At 45.2% G+C, this 19,739-nt stretch overlaps 1 protein-coding gene across 1 annotated transcript in view; it reads left to right on the top strand.

The window, feature by feature from the left end:
- Nucleotides 1-19,226, top strand: part of GC (GC vitamin D binding protein) — a 203,378-nt gene extending 184,152 nt beyond the window's left edge. The window contains exon 13 of the mRNA XM_069236874.1: nucleotides 18,959-19,226. The gene's annotated coding sequence lies outside the window, so the exon portion shown is untranslated. The remainder of the gene's footprint in view (nucleotides 1-18,958) is intronic.
- The last annotated feature ends 513 nt before the right edge of the window (nucleotides 19,227-19,739 follow it).

The raw sequence follows: 19,739 nt of genomic DNA, 5'->3' as shown, positions 1-19,739 counted from the left end.
AGGCACCCTTGACTATTTTGGGAAAACGTTTTTCCCGAAAGACTGGAGTTAGAATAGTAAATGATCCCATTACAAAGATATATCGCTTTTGACGCTCCATGCCAGGACTGAAAAGTAAACAGTGGCCTGAAAACATTTAAAGAGCAAAGTAAATGAAAGTAGTGAGATCTGCTATTGATAATGCATCTATGTTTGAGAATGCTAACAGAAAAAGGCAGAACACCCGAGCAACAGCAAGCTGAAAAAATTGTGAATTTTCTTATTATGTAGGTTAATAACAATGGGGCATATTTACGAAAAGTGGTTCTGCACACGGTGCAGCGCCACTTTTCTTGCACCCTTTAGTGCACCCCAACAACCACCATGTCAGCGCCGTATTTAAAATACTGTGCACCATGGTGCAGGGTAGGGGGCAATAGCATAATTTAACTTACGCTATTGATGTATTCTGCAGGAGTAGCGCCAACATTTTGGCCTACTCCTGCAGGGTACATAGGGGCCCATTGTGTTCAATGGCATGCCCCCTTTAACGCCTGTTCTGAGCAGGCATTAAAAGTACCATAGAAAATGACTCAAGGAAATCTGTTAATTTTCCATGTGTCATTTTTTCGCCCCCCCCCCCAACAGGGGAACAGCCCCTTTGCAAACATTATGCCTAGCAGGGTTACAATGTGGCGCAGTACATGCATTGCGCAACTTTGTAAATATGGTGTGTGTTTTTGGCCTTCTAACGCCACATTAGTGTCAAAAAATGATGCTAAGGTGGGTTTAGAATGGCACTAGGAGCTCTTAAATATATCCCGCTATTTGTTAATTATTCATCCATTTATATGGTCAGCTTTCAAGTGCTCCAGCTCAAGTGATCCACTATGAGCCTGTTCTGGATTTTTAACCCCAAAACACAGCAGTCTGAGACTAATAGATTTCGGGCCATATTTATACTCCGTTTGCGCCGAAATTGCGTCGTTTTTTTTGACGCAATTTCGACGCAAAACTAACGCCAACTAACGCCATATTTATACTATGGCGTTAGAGGCGAATAGCGCCAAAGTTCCCGGAATGTGCGTCATTTTTTAGCGTGAACCCCTTCCTTGCGTTAGTGATATGCAAGGGAGGCGTTCCCGTCTAAAAAATGACTCCCAGGCCTTTACGTGGTATTTATACTCCCGGGCAAAAGAGACGCCCGGGAGTTGGCGTGGCAAAAAACGGCGCATTTGCGCCACTTTTTAACGCCTGCTCAGGGCAGGCGTTAAGGGGCCTGTGGGCTCAAAATGAGCCCACAGGTGCCCTCCCATGCCCCCAGGGACCCCCCCCTGCCACCCTTGCCCACCCCAGGAGGACCCCCAAGGATGGAGGGACCCACCCCAGGGACATTCAGGTAAGTTCAGGTAAGTTTTATTTTTTATTTTTTATATTTTATTTTTGTGGCATAGGGGGGCCTGATTTGTGCCCCCCTACATGCCACTATGCCCAATGACCATGCCCAGGGGACAGAAGTCCCCTGGGCATGGCCATTGGGCAAGGGGGCATGACTCCTATCTTTACAATGATAGGAGTCATGTTGATGGGGGATGGGCGTCGAAAATAAATGGCGCAAGTCGGGTTAAGACGATTTTTTCGACGTAACCTGACTTGCCCCATTTTAAGACGCCCATGCGCCATCTTCCCCCTACGCCGGCGCTGTCTGGTCTACGTGGTTTTTTCCCACGCAAACCAGGCAGCGCCGGTCTGATTGCGCCGTCTAACGCCATTCCATAAATACGGCGCCCGCATGGCGCTTCAGAATGGCGTTAGACGGCAAAAAACTTTTTGACGCTAAACTGCGTTTAGCGTCAAAAAGTATAAATATGGGCCTTCATTTATTCATTACAGGTAAAAACCTAAAAATACCATCATGCTAAATGTTCCTATCCGTAGGCCAAGGGCTGACTGCAGAGTCATACATGCCCTCAGCCATATTGAGACTGTGCAGGTGCATTTGTATGCTTGTTTGAGTTGCGACTATACTTGTGGGCCCAGTTGCGTTATGTGTGTAAATGAGGGTCGTTTTAACTATGGTCTGCCCTCAAATAGCAGTCCAAGTAACCAAACAATTCACATGCATTAGAACAAGGTGATATTGTCATTATTTTTCTTTCAAAATGACAGGCGTGAGTAGCTTATCCATTCCCATACTGTGATTTGTGCTATTACATTTTTTTAAAGATATCTTTATTGTCATTTTGCATTCATGATCGCAGTTGCAATTCTACTTGACTGCGTTTCATATATAACATAAATTAAATAGATACTAAGCCATAACAGTTTTCACCGTGACAACGCCTTGATTAGGTGTCTCCCCTTAAAAATATGTGAACTCTCATACAGCAACTATATGATGTGTTAATGATAGCGTTTCGCAATAATGAGGGTTCGGTCTGGTTGTTTAAACAGGTCAATTCATGCGTAGGGTTTCTATTGGCCACTGCACTATTGGTCTATATGGCTCAGATGTGTCTAGTCCTTTGATCCTCCTTGGCCAGTATTGATCTTGGGAGAGGACTGTAATGGCTCTTGGTTTTTGCATTTTCCTTTTTTTTTATTTAAACTTGAACTATAAACTAACCAAGCATCTCTGGGATGGTCTTACATGTTAGGGTAGTGTGGGCAGGAGAAAAGGCACATGACTTGCAAGTATATGTCTCAATATAATTATTAACATTAAAGGGCCATTTGGGCAGGTTGTCATTACTGGCATGGTCCGACTCCTCCCACCATAAATATGACATGCATGAAGGTAGAGAGGTTGTGTGTGCTCAAAGTCTTTGCTGGTTGCCCCTCGGTGCTGTTCTGTCTGGGGCCAAATTCAGGTTTCTATCGGGTTATGGCAATCTCCGTCACTCACAGCGCTGGTGATGTCTGGTTCCCCTTCCATCTCCAACCCTGGAGGGGTGTCCCAGCTGCCTAAAACTTCTAGCTATACTTCAGCCACTGGTTGCCGTCAGATGCCTCGCATGCCTCCCCAGCGCACAATACGTCCTTTTGCCCCAACCCAAGTGGAGATGTCTTTTTCTCATGTCTCTACTAGAATCCTGGATGTGGAATTCCAGGCCATTGCTATCTGGAAGTCCCCTAGCAGGTATGCCTCCATGGTCCATGGGGGCACCCTGTCGATCCTGTCCCCAATACGTTGTAGGACTGCAGCCCAGAAGTTTTGAATGAAGGGGCAATCCCACATCATGTATTTAAAATAACGGTCTAGTGTTTGACACTTCAGGCAGAGCCAAGCGTTTCCCCCATAGATCACCAGGAGCCTGTGTTTGGTGAGGTAGGTCATATGATGGTAATTGAATTACATATGCTTTTAACTAGCATTGCGAGATATTGTCTGGGGTTATGCGAGTACTTTGTCCCAATCTCTGTCTTGTAATGCATGACCTAGTGTCCTCTCCCATTGGGTTCTGAGTGTGTCCAGAGGCAATCGCACCATGTCAGTCAGTGCTTTGTATATCGAAATCACTTGCCGTCTGGCAGAACAAAATGAAAGTAGGGCACACAGTACTGGATGTTTCGGGGGTTCTCCTCTCCCCATTGCCTATAGATCCCAAAACGGTCACATCAGTGCCTCGTACAACAGGAATTGGCCAGTTAGTAGGTGAAATTTGTCGACCAGGTTTGCCACAGGGAAAAGGATCCCCCTCTCAAAGCAGCCTCCGGTTGTCGTAACTCCTGCAGCCGTCCATGCCCTTAATTGAGTCTTGGTAAAGTAACTAACTGGTGTCCCATGTGGCAGACCCACTAATGGCAGCGTTTGTGCATACACCAGAGCTCTTCAAGTTCTCACCACACCCCTGCGCCACCCCTATAAAGCCACCTATAGAAGTACTCCTTGTTTGTGTAACAGGCTTCCAGGGCACAATAGTTTAGCAAGGAGAGTGTGATGGCGGGGTGCCAATCCCAGATGGTTTAGAACCCTTTCATTATCATCGCCCAACCACCTCGCCACTCATTGTAGTTGGGCAGCCAAATAGTACAACTCAAAATCAGGTACTCTAAGGCCACCTGCACCACTGGTCTATGCAGTGTGTGAAGTGCAACTCTGTGTCTGTTCCCATTCCATATGAGTTCCCTGAGCAAAATATCAAGTTGCTTGAACATGGTGTTGAATTTATATTGGGAAATATATTACAAGTCCCAGAATGCGAACATCAGAACTTCTTTTTAACATTTTCCTCGCTGATCTCTCCAATGCCCTTGGGGAAGTGAATATGGACGCCCCCAAAGGTGGGAGACAAACCAGTCTGCTGTCTTCATTAAGCAGGTGACGTCCTTCTACTCTCTAGGACCAGAATGGGGCTACAGTAGTTTTTGGACTCATTCCTTTCCTACAAGATTCAAAATTGGCTCTCTATCAACCTTGCGACAACAAGGATTATGATCACAGGAAGAAAGAAAAACAAACCAGACTGGTGGTTTCTAAATAGTTGGGCCATCAGCACCACTACGGAATACAAGTATCCGGGTGTCATCATAGACAACTGTGGATCATTTCAATCACTCAAAGAGGCCATCAAGTCTAATTCAGCCACGCTGTTACATGCATTCCTCAAGCTATCTGATAAGCTCCACCGTCCATCCCTTCAACTTCTAATGAAGGTGATCCATACCAAGCTAGTGTGCATCCTAGCTTATGGTTCAGAGGTCATTTACAGAGGTGACTCCCTCCTGCTGGACGAGTTAGTAGAAAGCGCCTATAAAAAAGTCTACCACCTAACAAAACATGCCTCTCCTGCGCAATCCCGGCTTGAATTCGGCCTGTGTAGTCAAGTACTAGAAAGACAAGCTGCCTTCCTGGAAAACATTTTGAACTCCGCTTAGCAGGTACTGACGACACTTTAGAGAGCCAGCTTTGGATAGAATTCAAAAGGTTAGTCAACAAAATGGTGCACCAGATATCTTAGCTAGCTGCAAAACAAAAAATGGCTTTACGCTTGTATGCCTGGGGCCATATTATACAAAGTGTCCTGGGGTGCATCGGGCACTTGCCCCCCCCTTGCACGCCCCAGGGGCACTTTGGTATGTACAGAAGGGGCTGCAGACACCGGTGTGGCCCTTTCTGTGATACAGAAAGTGCAAGCGCTATCTCCAGAGGGTGTTCCCTCATTTGCATGGGGGCATGGCCCAAATGCAAATGAGGGAATCCCTTTTCCTTTGCACCTGCGTTGTATTAAAGATGCAGGTACAGAGGCAAAGAAGCCATCAGGAGACGCACTGACCTATGGACCCCAGGCATTCCCTTGTAGGCGGGTGCAGTCACTCACTGCACCCGCCTGTAAGGGTGTCTCTCACCTTTCTTAAAAGTGCAGGCAGGTTGCTGGCTGCACAGTGAAACACAGAACAGCTGCTTCGAAGCTGCTCTGTTCTTCACTTGAATGTGGTGCTCCCAGGGCAACATGGGTTTGCAGCTGCCCTGGGGCAGCACATTCAAACTAATGCATCGCTTTCTCATTGTTTGGGCCAGGCGCACCCAGTGTAAACAAGGAGAATGCGCTGCGTTGTGTAATACAGCCCTGGTCGGTTCTCGGACGCTACATCAAACTGGAGTCACATCTGACCACTAACATTCATGCCAAACAGCTCAATTGATACAGGCTGGGGGGGCGCGGGGGCTCGAGCTTGGACTGTCTACCTGCAAAAAAAAAAAAAAGAGGAAGACTAAGGGCCATATTTATACTTTTTGACGCTAAACTGCGCTAACGCAGTTTAGCGTCAAAAAAATTAGCGCCGTCTAACGCCATTCTGAAGCGCCATGCGGGCGCCGTATTTATAGAATGGCGTTAGCCGGCGTTAGCCGACCGGCGCTGCCTGGTGTGCGTGGAAAAAACCACGTACACCAGGCAGCGCCGGCGTAGGGGAAAATGGCGTATGGGCGTCTCAAAATGGGGCAAGTCAGGTTGAGTCAAAAAAATCGCCTTAACCTGATTTGCGCCATTTTTTTACGACGCCCATTCCCCATTAACATGACTCCTGTCTTAGCAAAGACAGGAGTCATGCCCCCTTGCCCAATTGCCATGCCCAGGGGACTTCTGTCCCCTGGGCATGGTCATTGGGCATAGTGGCATTTAGGGGGGCACAAATCAGGCCCCCCTATGCCACAAAAAAAAATAAAAAAAATACTTACCTGAACTTACCTTAATGTCCCTGGGGTGGGTCCCTCCATCCTTGGGTGTCCTCCTGGGGTGGGCAAGGGTGGCAGGGGGTGGCCCTGGGGGCAGGGGAGGGCACCTCTGTGCTCATTCTGAGCCCACAGGTCCCTTAACGCCTGCCCTGACCCAGGCGTTAAATTCAGGCGCAAATGCTGGGTTTTTTGCCCCGCCCACTCCCGGGCGTGATTTTTGCCCAGGAGTATAAATACCACGCACATGCCTGGGAGTCATTTTTTTAGACGGGAACGCCTCCCTTGCATATCATTAACGCAAGGAAGGTGTTCACGCCAAAAAATGACGCCAACTCCATGAACTTTGGCGCTAGACGCGTCTAACGCCAAAGTATAAATATGGCGCTAGTTTTGCGTCGAATTTGCGTCGAAAAAAACGACGCAATTTCGGCGCAAACGGAGTATAAATATGCCCCTAAATAGCCTTTGCAGGCTTTGCCTTTCCTGCATGGAAACACTTGTGCGCATCACCTGCGTTTGCCCTGCTGACAGAAAGACAGGCTCTTTGAAAACCAGAGTTTCTAGCACTGGGCACCTGCTCGTGCAGACCTCCTGCAACTGCCTGTCTCTCAGCTGAGCATTCCGTTTTGGCTGGGAGATTCATGAATTTCATGCAGACTTTTGAGAGAACGTTGAATACGCTCTGCCCACCCTGACAAATGCACCTATCAGGCGCTTGCCGGAACGCCCCATATAGACTAGGATACTGAGTGAGGCCTGTGAACTGAGTCTATGATTTGTAAGAAATCAGTCATAATAGCACTTTATACACTTTGGGCCGTATTTATACTTTTTGACGCAAAACTGCGCTAACGCAGTTTTGCGTCAAAAAAATTAGCGCCAGCTAACGCCATTCTGAAGCGCCATGCGGGCGCCGTATTTATTGAATGGCGTTAGCCGGCGCTAGCAGACCGGCGCTGCCTGGTGTGCGTGGAAAAAAACCACGTACACCAGACAGCGCCGGCGTAGGGGGAAAATGGCGTATGGGCGTCTTAAAATGGGGCAAGTCAGGTTGCGTCGAAAAAATCGTAGTAACCCGACTTGCGCCATTTTTTTTCGACGCCCATCCCCCATCAACATGACTCCTATCATTGTTAAGATAGGAGTCATGCCCCCTTGCCCAATGGCCATGCCCAGGGGACTTATGTCCCCTGGGCATGGTCATTGGGCATAGTGGCATGTAGGGGGGCACAAATCAGGCCCCCCTATGCCACAAAAAATAAATAAAAAAATACTTACCTGAACTTACCTTAATGTCTCTGGGATGGGTCCCTCCATCCTTGGGTGTCCTCCTGGGGTGGGCAAGGGTGGCAGGGGGGGTCCCTGGGGGCAGGGGAGGGCACTCTGGGCTCATTTTGAGCCCACTTGTCCCTTAACGCCATCCCTGACCCAGGCGTTAAAAAGCGGCGCAAATGCGCCGTTTTTGGCCACGCCCACTCCCGGGCGTCATTTTTGCCCGGGAGTATAAATTCCACGTAAAGGCCTGGGAGTCATTTTTTAAGACGGAAACGCCTCCCTTGCATATCATTAACGCAAGGAAGGGATTCACGCTAAAAAATGACGCACACTCCGGGCACTTTGGCGCCCGAAGCGTCTAACGCCATAGTATAAATATGGCGTTAGTTGGCGTTAGTTTAGCGTCGAATTTGCGTCGAAAAAAACGACGCAAATTCGGCGCAACCAGAGTATAAATACGGCCCTTTATGCCTCTCCGGGGTCTCAAGTAACGTTCCTCTAGTGAATCCTCGAGGCCCCCGGGCTACATTCGTGCCCGTATTTAATTACATTTAGATACCATGTGACTTGTGAGGACTTAGTCAGAGCAGAACTTCACATTTGATCACTGCATGCACCTTGGGGGCCGCCTACCTACTTTTTTAGAGCGGTGTATGTCAGGATACTGTACGCTCCCACTAGCACGCTCTGATATTCATATTTTAAATATGTATGTTTTAACATGCATGACTTTTTACACTAGCATTTTCCCGATGTTTTTAGTATGCAGAATCAGAGAATTTTGTAATGGTTTTAATAATCATACAAATAAAGATAGGTTATCATGTTTATCAGAACAAGTCTGGGAATCTCATACAATTACGACATAGACAAAGTCAGACTTTACCAACATTACATGTAATAGGTGGACCTAGGATGGAGGCGTGGCCCGTATTGCCCCCATGTTTTGCTGGCAACCTTAATTACAACAAGCGCACTCTTCCACTGTATGGGGGGGGGCACAAACTGCCCCTACACAGATGGCCTAAAGACAGGCTCTGGACAACGAGCTCCATAGCATGAGAATCATCAAAAGGCACACATTCAAAACAACCAGATGCAGCATTAACGACAATCCTACAAGAGAAAGCAGGCAACGCTGTGGCCCGAAACAGAAAACCATATCATGGGAGCAGATACCAAACAATGAGCCCACAGGCAGCACGCCCAAAACAGAGTTACCAGTGACGGACCCAGTGGAAGCCCGTGCAGCAATCCGGCATCGAACAAGAGACAACGCTAGCACAGTGATCGCGTAGGAGGATCAACTACCAAATTTGGAACAATGGACAATGCCCCTCCCCACCCCACACAAAAAACCCAAAAACGATTAACCAGCACTGGAAGAAATCATACATGGCATACAAAAGCCATCAAGCACTCTCTCTTTAGGTCCAGGAACTGCATACACAAACAAATACCATGAGAAAGTAAAGAAGCAGGAACAGCTTTTTAACACCTGCTCATAAAGGGCAGGCACACTTTGTGCAGCCTTTGTGACCCGGAAACAAACCAAGGGTGGGTGAAGATTTCCCAGACACAGGAACAATACATATGGCCAACATCACAAATATCCAGCTGCAGTACCCCAGAGTGGCATCAGGTTCCCTCTAGCACATCCTGGACAGTAGAGGCCCATCGACGTCATTTAGGGGTTGCCAGGGGTCCAACCTGCGACCTCTGGCTTGCCCCTTGCAACCCCTGGCACTGTTTTTGCGACCCAGGCCTCAGAAGTGGCAAAATCAGTGCCAGGATACATAGGCAGCTTGCCCTTAGTCCTTACGGCAGTCGCCGGGGCTCCACGCTGGTTGCTCTTATTTTTTTATTTTACTAATAGTGAATAATATTTCATTATTCACTATTAATGAAATACAAAATGACGTACTATTAGCTGGAATATGACCTTCCCTGACAGCTGAGGTAAGTAAAAAAAATGCTTTTAAATGTACACTGTGCGCTTGCAGGTTAGTGTGTGTTTACATGAGAGTGTGTGTTTAAGAGTGAATGTGTGTGTATGTGTAAGCATGTGCGTGAAATTGAAGTTCAAAGGCCCGTATTTATACTCCGTTTGCGCGGAATTAGCGTCGTTTTTTCGACGCAAATTCGGCGCAAAACTAACGCCATATTTATACTTTGGCGTTAGACGCGTCTAGCGCCAAAGTATGGGCAAATAGCGTCATTTTTTTGCGTGAACGCCTTCCTTGCGTTAATGAGATGCAAGGAAGGCGTTCCCGTCTAAAAAAATGACGGCGACGCAAATGCGTCGTATTTATACTCCCGGGCAAAAATCACGCCCTGAGGTGGCGGGTCAAAAAACCCTGCATTTGCGCCACTATTTAACGCCTGGGTCAGGGTAGGCGTTAAGGGGCCTGTGGGCTCAAAATGAGCCCACAGGTGCCCTCCCCTGCCCCCAGGGACCCCCCCTGCCACCCCTGCCCACCCCAGGAGGACACCCAAGGATGGAGGGATGAGGTACTGGGTTTTTCAGAACCGGTACTGATCCGGTAACCCAGCGGTGCCAGGGTACACCCAAAGACCTCGGGTACTTTCCTGATTCAGACTACAGAAACTCAGAGTCTTCTAGGTGAAGTCAAAGATCGAATTTATTGGCTGCAACCAATTGACAAGTGTCCTAGAAGTACAACAGCACGATTTGTATGTTCTCAGGAGACTGTGTTTCAATGCAAAGTCAGGTTTCCTTATATACAGTTTTTTAAGCTTCAGGCAAACATTCTTGACATTTTGGTTGGTCATTCACATGTTTTCACTACAAAGGAAAAACCAGTGTCATGATGAAACCTCATATTTCATGTCATCCAGCCCATAATAAATTACCCGGCAAGGCCTAGAATTTCACATCAGATAAGTGTGGACCCCTAATAAAAACGGGCACCTCCCCCTCGTAAAGTAAGAAGAAGAAAAGAGCAGGTGCAGGTGTGAGCAAGTTAGGCAGGGTGTGTGAGCGATAATAAGGGTTTTATGGCCTGGTGTGCCTTGATGCTATCTGATTCGGCCACTGGGAGAGGGACTGACCAAACAGGTTTGGCCTGAGGCAATGGTTCCAGCTTGCCCAGGTCAGAGAAAAGTCAATCAAGGTGTACGTGTCCTTGGAATCAAATCTGACTGTATTATAAGCCTATGTGAGGGCAACTTTTAAAAATGGCTGCTGTGTATAAAATGGGAGCCACGAGTGCAGGACGAAAATGGCGATTTCGAGGTGAAAACGCTGCTGGAATTGAGCGAAAATGCTCATGCTTAGTGTACTAGTCATTATCGGTCTTTTGATACTAAAATCGTACTGCTGTGGCAAAGTAAATTACATGGGTCCAGAATTTTTAGAACCACAAACCCTCCTTTTGCCCTTACATAGGCAATAAACCTATTCTCATGCTAATCTGAGTCCAGGTCTATGTTTATAAGGCCATGGAGATGTTGCTGGAGCAAAATTCTAGTACTTGGTAACTCTCTCTGGACAGGTCTCCTCGAACATGAAGTAGCACAAAAAGGCCACATATGGCAGGACAAAATAAGGAATACCTCTATCTGCAGTAGGTGGCATAAGATCACACACCAAACAATTAGTGATGTTCACTACTAACTAGTGTTGATGCAGAAGCTGTACAAAAGAATTGCTTACGAATTCTGATCTTCTAACCTGCTCATGTTCAGGAAAAGGGTGAAAAGAGTGCAAAGAAACAATAGTAGGAAAAGACATAGTTTGGGAAGTGGGTTCAGAAGTCAATTGAGTAGAGAAAAACAATCCTACCCATAAATGACAACGTCATGTTTAAAAGACACTAGAAAACACGTTATTAAGAACATATAGACAACGGGAGAAAGTAGTGACCACTATGAAATAATAATTTTTCACAACCCTAACCAAAAAGCAAATCCTAAAATTATCTAGTAACATTTTTAGGGCTCCTCTGCATTTCAGTAATTTTTGTATGTTCAGGTGGAACAGTGGTGACTCTCATCAATGCTCTAAGGTGAAAAGGGGGTACTCTTTGCACAGAAAATGGACTTTATTCTGCTTTTACTAAACAGAATAGTACTTTAAAACAATGCCAGCAAAAAAATCAGTCTCCTAACACCTAGTCTATACAATCACACGGAAACCTCTTGTGAAACCAACTATGCCCAGAGTCCGTTCAAAAAGCCTCTCTGGCAGGCTTCTATTGTCCATCAAATTCTCTTTTGTTGTTTTCTTTCGCATGGGCCTCTCAATTCAGGCCTCTTCGTGAGAAAAGTACTGCTTAGTTGGAGTGCCCTCCTGGCAAACACCCACAGCTCACTCGAAAGTCTCAATGTCTTAAAGCAATGCACCAGTGTCTCTCCTCTGTGGCAGATACTACAAACAATGTGCTCTTCATTGATCAAGGGCACAAATCATCTCGTGCAGACCCAAGCACCATTAATTGGGAAATAGCTCAAGCTCAGCAGCACTTTCAGACTCCAACACTCATTATTTAGTGTCAGAGGACGCTCAAGCTGCTCTTTCATGGGCACCAAAATATAGTGCCTTTTTCCAAACTTGAAATCTCCGGTGCACTGCCCTTCTTCCGTTGGAGCAAAGAAAAGGGGGTGTGTGGCCAAAACTCAGGCCAAGGGGCTCAAGGGATTGCACACTGTCAGAGGTTACCAGCACATGACAGGTAGAGACATGAAACCTCAAAACAGCTCTGCCATCAACAACAGGAATCCTTCTCTTTAGCTCTTTTACACTGAAACTTTGGTTTTGTGATGTCCAACGCCGTCTGATGGAGCAAGTACGATACCATGCGCTGGCGATCGCTGTCCAGCTTTGCTACTTCCTGGGTGCTGAGACTGTAGGGCCAAGACGTCCATCTTTCATCTGTAGCTGTCACTGATGGGAATTAGGCTTAAGTCAATGTCCTGCAGGTTATTATGACTTGATACCCGCGGAATCTAGTGACGTAGGAAATGTGCCACAGTTGTTAGTTTCCTTCAATTTAGTTAAAAAAAAAACAGTTCATGGTTTTTAACAAGGGGACTGCAAGCAGGTGGTCTGCAATCTTCAAAGGAGTAGCCATACACCATGGGCATAAAATACAAAGACAAAGGCAGAAGGGCAAAACAGGGTCTGTAGCATCTTTAATTCAGTTCTCTCCATTATTCTCTGCCATCTATAGCTACATGAGAATTCTATCTGAATGGATTTCCTCACACAGTGGCTTTGTCTAATGGGGTAAACACATATTTGCCTCAATGATTAAGTCTAGGTGTTCCTCCTTACCTTAGAACATCTCAATAGAGAAATCACATGATACCGATTATCAGGGACATGTAGAAACCTTCCTTTAAAAACTGTGCATCAGGTGCACTATGCAATACACAGGCTAATAGTCAAATGTGCAAACAAAAAGACAAGAACTAGAGGGTCCTGATATTTGCATGATTAGGACACATCTGATCCCACCAAAAATTAAAGTAGCAGGAACAGAAGGGAACCGAAAACCAAATTAAAATAGACATTGAAAATTCGTCATGTTCAAAAAGGTAAACATAAGATATCTCCTATTGAGATGGAAAACTTGTCTTACTATAATATTGAGTCAGTTAACCAGTCTATCGCTACCCTGACAGTCAGGCTGGAAAACATTGAAGCAGGCCTAAGGCAAATTCTTGAAAACCAGTCTGGTCATACCAAAGGGAATTATACATAACATGGGGGTCCCTGGTATATCACTGCAGTCTGGAAATGTGAACCTGAACAATACATCAATAATAATAAAAGGGCTGACTGGTGAAAGGAATTCGAAAAAGAGAAATGGGACTAGGACATAGCTAAAATCTCAATAACTAAGCATGATGCGACATTGGTCAGGGGAAGTAACAAAAGAAAAAAATCTATAGGAAGAACAAAAAAAAATTATTTGGGTGATAGTCAGGCATGTGACACAACACCGAGAGTACGGGTGATACACAAAGGCCAAAGTTACACAAATTTTAACTCTACCGTTGGCGACTACAACATATACGGTACTCCTAGCTAATGTTTCAGTTCCTTCTTCAGGAAAAAATGAAAACCTGGTTTTCTTTTAAGGAACGAAAGCCATATGCTACTTAGGAAACACAACATCGTTAACTAATGTAATATAGAAATTAGGCCACCTTGAGTCACAGATCTATAATTTCATCCTTAGGTCCAATCAAGGATACATAAATGTAGGGCTGCCTGTTCCTTTAAGGGAAGGGGCAGTAACGTGACTAACTGCAGGCGACACACTTTGATCCTGTATATCTCTTTTTATTTTCCTTCAATACCATTATAGCCAAATAGACATTCACTGGTGAAGTGTTGTCTTTTATGTTCACAGCATGAAATATCATTATCTGTGGAATTTAGTAACCAGAACAAGTTCAACCAACTGTTGCGTAGCGATGGGCATCGTCATGACCATCCCCTCACAACACAGGGGAGCTTGTAATAGTATCAAAAGCAGCAACAAACATGCAAAAAACAAATAAAAAATAATAAAAACGCACAAAAGGTCAAGCCATCAGATATACTTGCTGTGTATCAAGCACAAAAAGCATAGACAAAACAATAGCATGTGTGAATAAGCGGTGGCACACAATACCATGTCATGTACTTTATGCACTGTAAACCTGCAGCCCAAAACCCAATATTTGGGCCTGTTTAATTTGTCAGGTTTAAAATCCTTACCCTCCTTTTGACAGTAGATCACCAGGCAATGGAAATCTGCTGTCAAATATAACTTTACTGTTTCCCGTCTAACATACAGGACCAGCAAGAACAATTCATGATAGGACCAAATACATGAAAATAAATTTCCATTACTTAACTGTTACCCTCTTGTCAGTTACTTCGCAACATCAAGCCACCTTAGTTTTACCTTTCTAAAAGTAAAAATTGTTACACTGACACTCCATATTAATTTGGCACCTACAATTTCCACTGTAAAAAAAAATCATCTCTATTTCCAGATTATTAAACTACATTTACTGTGAATAATTCACACACCTTAATAACACACATACCAGTTGTTAGAATAAATGCTTGTTGCAATCCCATGAAATGGTACATATTTCATCAACCTCGAATGAATGAACGTCTCAGTAGGCCCAGCTGAAGTTAGAACCTTCAACCTTGATATTAAAACAAGCCTTTGTACTGGCACATTGACTCATTGAATCATAAGAAGGCACAACCTGCAAATATATATCAAACCTAAATGTATGCATTTACTGAAGCCTGAGACACTTTAAAAAGTACTCTGAATGAAAGAAAATGCAGTTTAAACAGTGCTTTTGCCCAAAATCGACTTTGATATTTTAGGCATTAAAAAATCAATATCCTACAATTTTCTTGCATAATATGCATTACCAGAATGTCTATTACACAATCCATGAGTCAGCCATTGAAAATATTAACTTATACTTTATAGAAATGAGCTTGTTTGCTCCTGCGCCAAGGGAAAATTGCACATACAAATGTCATTTTAGTGGTGCAACATAACTTGAATTAAATTTTTATATTAGGAGGTCATAGTATAGGTATTAAGCTTTATAAATATTAAAAAACGATTTTGAAAGGCACTTATTTTTTTAAATAATTTTTCCATAATTAATAATTTTCTTTTAAAAAAAATAAAAACCCAATTATTATTTTTTTTGTGATAATTCCACATATAAAAGCAAGCTGCATCCCTTGCCTATTATTTGGGATACATTAACTCACAAGCCTAAGCGCATAAGCCTAACTTGAAATGCGTCACATTTTTGCGCCACTTTCATTTAAAAGGAAGGTTATGCAAAATTCCACCCATGTTTAACTGGGAAAGTGCTGGCTGAATTGAAAATAGATAATTTCGTGTTTTTTTTTGGGGGGGGGGCCTATTTATATCTATTGAATGTGTTTTCTAATTTATTAAGCATTTAACGGCAGTTTTGTATATGTGCACAATTGCTCATTCTATAAATTAAAGAGCAACATATAGCTATGTTAGCACATCACATGGTTCATTTCTGGATTTTTTCTAAGTTTCTACTTAATATTAACTAACCAACATTTTACTTAACAAACTGTAAACATCAAGAAGACCCACAAACAAACATTGAGCTCATTTCAGATATAAACAGAAAACACTCAGTACACATAATACAGCGCGCTTTAGCCATTTTTCATAAATAGCGCCGTCGCAATTTACTTACAGAACCGTTTGCAGATCCTAGTTGTAAGTCATATTTACAAGAAAAAAAAGAAAACTTTTCTCAATTATTTCCAAGAATACTTTATTAAACGTGATGGGGCCCACTCCGTGCTTCACATATAGTTCATAGGTTGGAGTTCCAATCGGAGGAACCGGACATGAGTCCTCCAACCGGGAGTCCCTTTTACAACCAAGACAAAACAAATTTCCAAGTCTGCTAAGACCAGGCATCTTCGCTCACTAGTCTAGCTTCAAACTTCAAAGGATTATCTTTTACGATAGTCTCGTGAATACACGAGTCCTTCGGCTTTGGTACTTGCAAGTTCCAAATCAAAGTGATCCCAAAGGGATACCAAACCAAATGTCCAACTAAGGACCAAACCAAGTGTCCAACTAAGGACCAAACCAAGTGTCCAACTAAGGACTGGGAGACGCTCCACTTATACTTAACTGAAAATATCAATGACGTCACCAGAAGACTCGTCTTATCGTTTCGCTCTACCAAAAATCAAGGGTCCAAATCAGGGCGATAGCCAGGGCAGCAGTCCTTCATAGCCGTCGGGAAGCGGGGAACCTCGCAACAAAGACTTTCGGACCACGTCGACATGCAGGGGTCGATGAAGTGGCGGCCTTCCTCCAGAATTTTCACACGAAGCTCCCCACGGACCTCAGGCTTGGACCGGTACCGCTGGTATCGCCCCACGTTTGGGTGCCAACTGAGGTACTGGGTTTTTCAGAACCGGTACTGATCCGGTAACCCAGCGGTGCCAGGGTACACCCAAAGACCTCGGGTACTTTCCTGATTCAGACTACAGAAACTCAGAGTCTTCTAGGTGAAGTCAAAGATCGAATTTATTGGCTGCAACCAATTGACAAGTGTCCTAGAAGTACAACAGCACGATTTGTATGTTCTCAGGAGACTGTGTTTCAATGCAAAGTCAGGTTTCCTTATATACAGTTTTTTAAGCTTCAGGCAAACATTCTTGACATTTTGGTTGGTCATTCACATGTTTTCACTACAAAGGAAAAACCAGTGTCTTGATGAAACCTCATATTTCATGTCATCCAGCCCATAATAAATTACCCGGCAAGGCCTAGAATTTCACATCAGATAAGTGTGGACCCCTAATAAAAACGGGCACCTCCCCCTCGTAAAGTAAGAAGAAGAAAAGAGCAGGTGCAGGTGTGAGCAAGTTAGGCAGGGTGTGTGAGCGATAATAAGGGTTTTATGGCCTGGTGTGCCTTGATGCTATCTGATTCGGCCACTGGGAGAGGGACTGACCAAACAGGTTTGGCCTGAGGCAATGGTTCCAGCTTGCCCAGGTCAGAGAAAAGTCAATCAAGGTGTACGTGTCCTTGGAATCAAATCTGACTGTATTATAAGCCTATGTGAGGGCAACTTTTAAAAATGGCTGCTGTGTATAAAATGGGAGCCACGAGTGCAGGACGAAAATGGCGATTTCGAGGTGAAAACGCTGCTGGAATTGAGCGAAAATGCTCATGCTTAGTGTACTAGTCATTATCGGTCTTTTGATACTAAAATCGTACTGCTGTGGCAAAGTAAATTACATGGGTCCAGAATTTTTAGAACCACAGGGACCCACCCCAGGGACATTCAGGTAAGTTCAGGTAAGTATAATTTTTTATATTTTTTAATTTTTTTTGGGTGGCATAGGGGGGCCTTATTTGTGCCCCCCTACATGCCACTATGCCCAATGACCATGCCCAGGGGACAGAAGTCCCCTGGGCATGGCCATTGGGCAAGGGGGCATGACTCCTGTCTTTACTAAGACAGGAGTCATTTAAATGGCGTCTGGGCGTCGAAAATAATGGCGCAAATCGGGTTGAGGCGCTTTTTTTGCCTCAACCTGACTTGCCCCATTTTAAGACGCCCTAACGCCATTTTCCCCCTACGCCGGCGCTGCCTGGTCTACGTGGTTTTTGTCCACGCACACCAGGCAGCGCCGGTCTGCTAGCGCCGGCTAACGCCATTCCATAAATACGGCGCCCGCATGGCGCTTCAGAATGGCGTTAGACGGCGCTAAATTTTTTGACGCTAAACTGCGTTAGCGCAGTTTAGCATCAAAAAGTATAAATATGGGCCAAAGGGTCTTGATGTCACTTCGCTGCCCCTGGCATTTTGGTGAATTGACGTCCATGTAGAGGTCTTCAGAACACCGCACTGCAGCAGCATCGGAGGAAAACAATAACACGATCGTTCGGAGAGGAACATGGGCAACGAGGGCACAGGCTACAATTAATGTACAGCAGAAGGCTCAGGCCCGGCTCTGCGACAGCAGTGGCGATCTCAGGAGAATGATTGTACAGAACTAACCCATACCTGGCAGTGGACCAGGGAAGCATGGGCTGCACACAACAAGGAATACAGAAGGCAAATATATACTACCATGCTCTCCCATAATGCACCTTCCTGCTACCCTGAAATAGACTCCGCCCAGCTTCCAGTTGTAGTTTGTGACTCTTACTTGGTCCCTTTCTTATCTCGATGGTGTGCTTTGCCCTGTATGTGTGATGTCAGGTGATGGCTCAGGATTCTGTGTGTGTCAGTTGTAATCAGGAAAAGGCACCAGGGACCAAGCTGATAGCAACACGCACCTGGACAAGCTTATCTAATTATTCTATTATTTGAGTGATCAACACAGTAATGAATATGTCAACATATGCTCCTGCTTGCCTCCAGGTATCTGTACCTGTGGTCACCCCTTCCAGTTTACCTCTGCCTAATGCATGCCCCAGTGCACACCTGGTGCACAGCACCTTGTGATCACACGGGGCACGACATCAGGTACTCTCCGTAAGTGCATCACTGAGTGCTCCACTGAGGTGCATGACCAGGGATCCCTGTGATCCTCTGAAGCACCTTCACATGTGAACATCCTGTGCAGTCCTCAAGGCTCAAGCAGCCTCAGGCGCATTTTAAAAACTGCAGGTAAATCCTGAGCTCTGCAGGGTGTGCTGTGAGCTCTCCTGCAGTTCTGACACAGGAATGGGAGACATATTTTCAATATTAGACTGCAGCGGACCACTCTTCCTGTCTGCGCAGCCACCGTGTGCCAGCGACACGCATGGTCTTTGATTACTATCCCATCAGATCCAGCTGTATTGTCACTGGTTTGCACTTCTGGAGGATATTCGCCTTTGAGTTTCTTTCTGTTTTTGCTGAGAAGCAGTATTACTTTGCAAATGTCATATATTAATAATGTTTTCGGCATCATTTGAAATAATGACAACCCTTACTCGTCTCATTAAAGTCTGTTTATTTTCACAGACATGGAGCCTGGGGGTTAGATGACAGCAGCAGCTCAGCAGCCACAACAGCCTAGCAATCCGCCGAGTACCCTTCCTGGCACTCCAATGAATGGAGCATCCACAAATAGGGAGTACCTGCTCACATGCTACCTGGTGATTACAGCCGTCATGTACTTGTCTTATGCTTGTGGTTTCTGGGTACCACTAATGTTCTTCCTTATCAGCTATAAGCAAACAGCACCCTCACAATGAGACTTGATTGGAATAAAAAAATTCTGAAAACTAAACCTGTGTATTTTTTTTTTTACTCTGTTCATTCAAATCTACAGGGAGCACTGTGGTGAGGCGATGTTGCCGCACTGTGCACAGCACCTTGTCGGTTGGGCAGAGGATGCAGGGCATGTGTCATTCAGTGGCCACCATCTTAACTTATAGCGTCTGTGTGCGCGCAGAAGGGAAGGTAGGGCGATGGGGAAGCAGCTCGAGCTGGGAGGTCGGGGTAAAACCGTGTGACCAGCACTAGTCATCATTGAAAAAGCCATAGTCTGTTTTCTGACCAGCAGGGGGCATACCGGAGGCACGGGGGACCTGACACTGGAAGGCTCCAGCTTGGGGTGATGCACTGCTTGTCACCAAGGGCAGTATTAAAAGGGGTCACTGCTGTGGTGTTGGTCTGAGGATCACTGAAGAGAAAGCGAAGCTGGTAAAGACAATGGGCTGGATTTAGATCTCAGCAGACGAGTTACTCTGTCACAATGGTAACGGACATCCCGTCCGCCGAAATACAAATCCCATCGGAT

This window comes from Pleurodeles waltl, chromosome 1_2 (assembly GCF_031143425.1).
Source record: "Pleurodeles waltl isolate 20211129_DDA chromosome 1_2, aPleWal1.hap1.20221129, whole genome shotgun sequence".
NCBI lineage: Eukaryota > Metazoa > Chordata > Amphibia > Caudata > Salamandridae > Pleurodeles > Pleurodeles waltl.
The sequence above is the reverse complement of the archived record's forward strand: the minus strand, read 5'-3'. Positions and strand labels throughout refer to the sequence as shown.